Below are 6376 nucleotides of genomic sequence, written 5' to 3'. Positions count from 1 at the left end.
CTCCATCATCCTCTCTCTCCCACCCCCTCCTTCTCTCTCTCTCTTCCCTCCTTCCCTCCCTCCCTTTCTTTCTGCTATCACAGGTCTCAGGGGGATAGTGAACATGTTGCTATTTTAACCTGCCACTTGATCATGTGACTATGATGTGTGGTTGACAGCGAGGGTTCCTGAACACAAGTAATACCTCCAGCACTGTGTGTGTGTGCGTGGGAGCCTGCGCGCGTGTGTGTGCGTGCTTATATCCCAGTGGGCAGACCATAGCATTGATCCAGGGACAACCGGCTTACACAACACACCTGGAGTAAGATCACTTTCTCGCTCTCCCTTTCTCCTCTCTCTCTATCCATCTCTCTCTCTCTCTATCCATCTCTCTCTCTCTCTATCCATCTCTCTCTCTATCCATCTGTCTCTGTCTCTCTCTCTCTTTCCCCTCTATCTCTCTATCTATCTATCTCTCTCCCTTTCCCGTCTCTCTCTCTCTCCCTCTCTTACACAAGGCAGCCATCTTGACATAGTTTCTGTCTGTTACACTGAAATATTAGAGGCACTGTATCATCACTGACTCTACCTTTCTGTCTTTTGTGCTGTGTTGCTGTCAAGACATTACTGACAAACCTTGTTTCTATTTAATATATTTACCCTCTGAATAAGAGGGAGAGAGACCAGCAAGAGAGAGACTAGCAAGAGAGAGAGAGACAAAAGAGAGAGATTAGGCTGACCCACTGACCCATTAGACCCACTAATTATCCAAATTCAGAAAAGAGCCGTGAAGTTCTACAACCACCTAAAGGAAGCGATTCCCAATCCTTTCATTACAAAGCCATCACCTACAGATAGATGAACCTGGAGAAGAGTCCCCTAAGCAAGCTGGTCCTGGGGCTCTGTTCACAAACACAAACAGAACCCACAGAGCCCCAGTACAGCAATACAATTAGACCCAACCAAATCATGAGAAAACAAAAAGATAATTACTTGACACATTGGAAAGAATTAACAAAAAACAGCAAACTAGAATGCTATTTGGCCCTAAACAGAGAGTACACAGCGGCAGAATACCTCACCACTGTGACTGACCCAAACTTAAGGAAAGCTTTGACTATGTACAGACTCAGTGAGCATAGCCTTGCTATTGAGAGAGGCCTGCCGTAGGCAGACCTGACTCTCAAGACAAGACAGGCTATGTGCACACTGCCCACAAAATGAGGTGGAAACTGAGCTGCACTTCATGACCTCCTGCCCAATGTATGAACATATTAGAGAGACATATTTCCCCCAGATAACACAGATCCACAAAGAATTTTAAAACAAACCCAATTTTGATAAACTCCCATATCTACTAGGTGAAATACCACAGTGTGTCATCACAGCAGCAAGAATTGTGACCTGTTGCCATAAGAAAAGGTCAACCAGTGAAGAACAAACACCATTGTAAATATAACCCATATTTATACTTATTTATTTTCCCTTTTGTACTTTCACCATTTGTACATCGTTACAATGCTGTATATATACATAATATGACATTTGTAACGTCTTTATTCTTTTGGAACTTCTGTGAGTGTAATGTTAACTGTTCATTTTTATTGTTTTTTCACTTTTGTATATTATCAACCTCATTTGCTTTGGCAATGTTAACACATGTTTCCCATGCCAATAAAGCCCCTTGAATTGAATTGAAAGAAAACTCTCACCTGAGTTGAATGAGCCCTTGTCAATGCATCTTCCTTTCAGATGAGTCCACTTATTCCTCTCCTCCCTTTAGCCTGGGTTCCCAGGGTCGTGTTTTAACCAGGGTCTGGAGCAGACTGGTGACAACTGTGTCATCAAACCACTGGGCACAAACTGGTTGAATCAACGTTGTTTCCACGTCATTTCAACCAACAAAAATCTATGTGATGTTGACTCAACGTGGAAAACTGATTGGATTTGAAAACAGTCATCAACGTAAGTCATCAACTTAAGGACACTCCCTGAGATTGTTTTATTCATTTCACGTTGTATTCACATTAGTTGACAACTCAACCAAATGTAAATCTAGACTAGACGTTGAACTGATGATTTCTGTTCCCAGTGGGATGGCACCTTAATACATACAGATGGTGTTGAACTCAACACCGACAAAACAACAAAGTAGTTTCTCTCTACCTCTGCATTACGGTAATGGCTGTGTTATTTGACTGGTATTTCTCTCTACCTCTGCATTATGGTAATGGCTGTGTTATTTGACTGGTATGTTTCTCTCTACCTCTGCATTACGGTAATGGCTGTGTTATTTGACTGGTATGTGTCTCTCTACCTCTACATTATGGTAATGGCTGTGATATTTGACTGGTATGTTTCTCTCTACCTCTGCATTACGGTAATGGCTGGGTTATTTGACTGGTATGTTTCTCTCTACCTCTGCATTACGGTAATGGCTGTGTTATTTGACTGGTATGTTTCTCTCTACCTCTGCATTATGGTAAGGGCTGTGTTATTTGACTGGTATGTTTCTCTCTTCCTCTGCATTATGGTAATGGGTGTGTTATTTGACTGGTATGTTTCTCTCTACCTCTGCATTATGGTAATGGCTGTGTTATTTGACTGGTATGTTTCTCTCTACCTCTGCATTATGGTAATGGCTGTGTTATTTGACTGGTATGTTTCTTTCTACCTCTGCATTACGGTAATGGCTGTGTTATTTGACTGGTATGTTTCTCTCTACCTCTGCATTACAGTAATGGCTGTGTTATTTGACTGGTATTTCTCTCTACCTCTGCATTACGGTAATGACTGTGTTATTTGACTGGTATGTTTCTCTCTACCTCTGCATTACGGTAATGGCTGTGTTATTTGACTGGTATTTCTCTCTACCTCTGCATTACGGTAATGGCTGTGTTATTTGACTGGTATGTTTCTCTCTACCTCTGCATTACGGTAATGGCTGTGTTATTTGACTGGTATTTCTCTCTACCTCTGCATTACAGTAATGGCTGTGTTATTTGACTGGTATGTTTCTCGCTACCTCTGCATTACGGTAATGGCTGGGTTATTTGACTGGTATGTTTCTCTCTACCTCTGCATTACGGTAATGGCTGTGTTATTTGACTGGTATGTTTCTCTCTACCTCTGCATTACGGTAATGGCTGTGTTATTTGACTGGTATTTCTCTCTACCTCTGCATTACGGTAATGGCTGTGTTATTTGACTGGTATGTTTCTCTCTACCTCTGCATTACGGTAATGGCTGTGTTATTTGACTGGTATGTTTCTCTCTACCTCTGCATTACGGTAATGGCTGTGTTATTTGACTGGTATGTTTCTCTCTACCTCTGCATTTCGGTAATGGATGTGTTATTTGACTGGTATGTTTCTCTCTACCTCTGCATTATGGTAATGGCTGTGTTATTTGACTGGTATTTCTCTCTACCTCTGCATTACGGTAATGGCTGTGTTATTTGACTGGTATGTTTCTCTCTACCTCTGCATTACGGTAATGGCTGTGTTATTTGACTGGTATTTCTCTCTACCTCTGCATTACGGTAATGGCTGTGTTATTTGACTGGTATGTTTCTCTCTACCTCTGCATTATGGTAATGGCTGTGTTATTTGACTGGTATGTTTCCCTCTACCTCTGCATTACGGTAATGGATGTGTTATTTGACTGGTATGTTTCTCTCTACCTCTGCATTACAGTAATGGATGTGTTATTTGACTGGTATGTTTCTCTCTACCTCTGCATTATGGTAATGGCTGTGTTATTTGACTGGTATGTTTCTCTCTACCTCTGCATTATGGTAATGGCTGTGTTATTTGACTGGTATTTCTCTCTACCTCTGCATTATGGTAATGGCTGTGTTAATTGACTGGTATTTTTCTCAGACTGCACAAGCACATTTTGTAATTGTGCTTGTGAAGTCGGTATAATGGGTTTTGCAGCATAACGGTGAGAGAAAGAAGAATTGTTGTCCTTTGTAATGATTCTGTTGTGTTTCTCAGGCATCGAGAGGAAGTCTGTGTGTGTACTTAGCACCTTTTGTGTAATGGCATGTGGTGGCATCATGCTCTCGTGTTTGTGAGAACGCCGCGTTCGATTACTGTAGGAAGCTGTAAGTGCTGATTGTGTGTTAGCCGTAAGCTTGTGCACACACACACATTCACACACACACATTCACACACACTCACCTTCCAAGAATATAGTTAAAAAGTAACAGAAACTGGAGAGAGATAGAGGAAGGGAGGGATGGATAGAGGGATGAGAGAAGGATGGATGGATGAGAGGGGGATGGGTGGATAGAGTGATGAGAGAGGGATGTGAGAGAGGGGGAGGGATGGATAGAGGGATGAGAGAGAGAGGGATGGATAGAGGGATGGGATGAGGGAGGCATGGATGGATAGAGGGATGAGAGGGGGAGGGATGAGAGGGGGATAGATGTATAGAGGGATGAGAGAGGGATGGATGTATAGAGGGATGAGAGGGGGATAGATGTATAGAGGGATGAGAGAGGGATGGATGTATAGAGGGATGAGAGGGGGATGGATGTATAGAGGGATGAGAGGGGGATAGATGTATAGAGGGATGAGAGGGGGATAGATGTATAGAGGGATGAGAGGGGGATAGATGTATAGAGGGATGAGAGAGGGATGAATGTATAGAGGGGGATGGATGTATAGAGGGATGAGAGGGGGATAGATGTATAGAGGGATGAGAGAGGGATGGATGTATAGAGGGATGAGAGGGGGATAGATGTATAGAGGGATGAGAGAGGGATGGATGTATAGAGGGATGAGAGGGGGATGGATGTATAGAGGGATGAGAGGGGGATAGATGTATAGAGGGATGAGAGGGGGATAGATGTATAGAGGGATGAGAGGGGGATAGATGTATAGAGGGATGAGAGAGGGATGAATGTATAGAGGGGGATGGATGTATAGAGGGATGAGAGGGGGATAGATGTATAGAGGGATGAGAGAGGGATGGATGTATAGAGGGATGAGAGGGGGATAGATGGATAGAGAGATGAGGGGGATAGATGTATGGAGGGATGAGAGGGAGATAGATGGATAGAGAGATGAGAGAGGGATGAGAGGGGGATAGATGGATAGAGAGATGAGGGATGGATGTATAGAGGGATGAGAGGGGGATAGATGTATAGAGGGATGAGAGGGGGATAGAGAGATGAGAGGGGGATAGAGGGATGAGAGGGGGATGGATGTATAGAGGGATGAGAGGGGGATAGATGTATAGAGGGATGAGAGGGGGATAGATGGATAGAGAGATGAGAGAGGGGATAGAGGGATGAGAGGGGGATAGATGTATAGAGGGATGAGAGGGGGATAGATGTATAGAGGGATGAGAGACGGATGGATGTATAGAGGGATGAGAGGGGGATAGATGTATAGAGGGATGAGAGACGGATGGATGTATAGAGGGATGAGAGGGGGATAGATGGATAGAGAGATAAGAGGGATGGATGTATAGAGGGATGAGAGGGGGATAGATGTATAGAGGGATGAGAGGGGGATAGAGGGATGAGGGGGATAGAGAGATGAGAGGGGGATGGATGTATAGAGGGATGAGAGGGGGATAGATGTTTAGAGGGATGAGAGGGGGATAGATGTATAGAGGGATGAGAGGGGGATAGATGGATAGAGGGATGAGAGAGGGGATAGAGAGGAGAGAGGGATGGATATATAGAGGGATGAGAGGGTGATAGATGTATAGAGGGATGTGAGAGAGGGAAAGAGGTTGACACACAGAGAACTGTGCCTGCTCTCCTCCTGTCCTCTCCTCTTCCACCTTGTTTGTAAAATCCCTTTCTGGAACTGACAGCACACACCACAGGGTGGTAACCTCGTCGCCAACATAACCGCCCCCCTCTCCCCTAGGGCTGGAGCACTGTCATGGCATACATGGTGCCAGTGCAGAATACACACACACTCCCTCCTCAAACCCCCTGGCTTGCATGTCGTTGGCAGTCACTTCCAGAGACTTGGAGGTACCCACAGAATATGCCCATAGAGAGAGAGAACTCCTCCACACACACACACACACACACACACACCCTTTCTCTCCCCGATAGCGACAGAACACAGCCAAGACTTCTTGTTCTTCTTCCCACCTAGTTTTACTCTTCATCACACACTGTCCTTACACTCCTCGCCTTGTTCCATCCCACCCATCTTCCACCCTAACCCCCCCTGCATGTATTTGGCAGTCATTCCTGGGGATGTAGAGGTTCCCTTCGGTACCTAAACCCCATCCTACCCACCCTATGGGGAAATACTGGAACGGCTCTGGGTGGTGAGTTGTTATACAGAGGCTGCCAGGTTTCTACCTCTGGCACAATTCACTGAGTCTCTGTTTCTTACCACCTAACTTTTTACTCAGCCGTGTC

This window comes from Oncorhynchus masou, chromosome 26 (assembly GCF_036934945.1).
Source record: "Oncorhynchus masou masou isolate Uvic2021 chromosome 26, UVic_Omas_1.1, whole genome shotgun sequence".
Taxonomy (NCBI): Eukaryota; Metazoa; Chordata; class Actinopteri; order Salmoniformes; family Salmonidae; genus Oncorhynchus; species Oncorhynchus masou.
Note: the sequence above shows the minus strand (reverse complement) of the source record.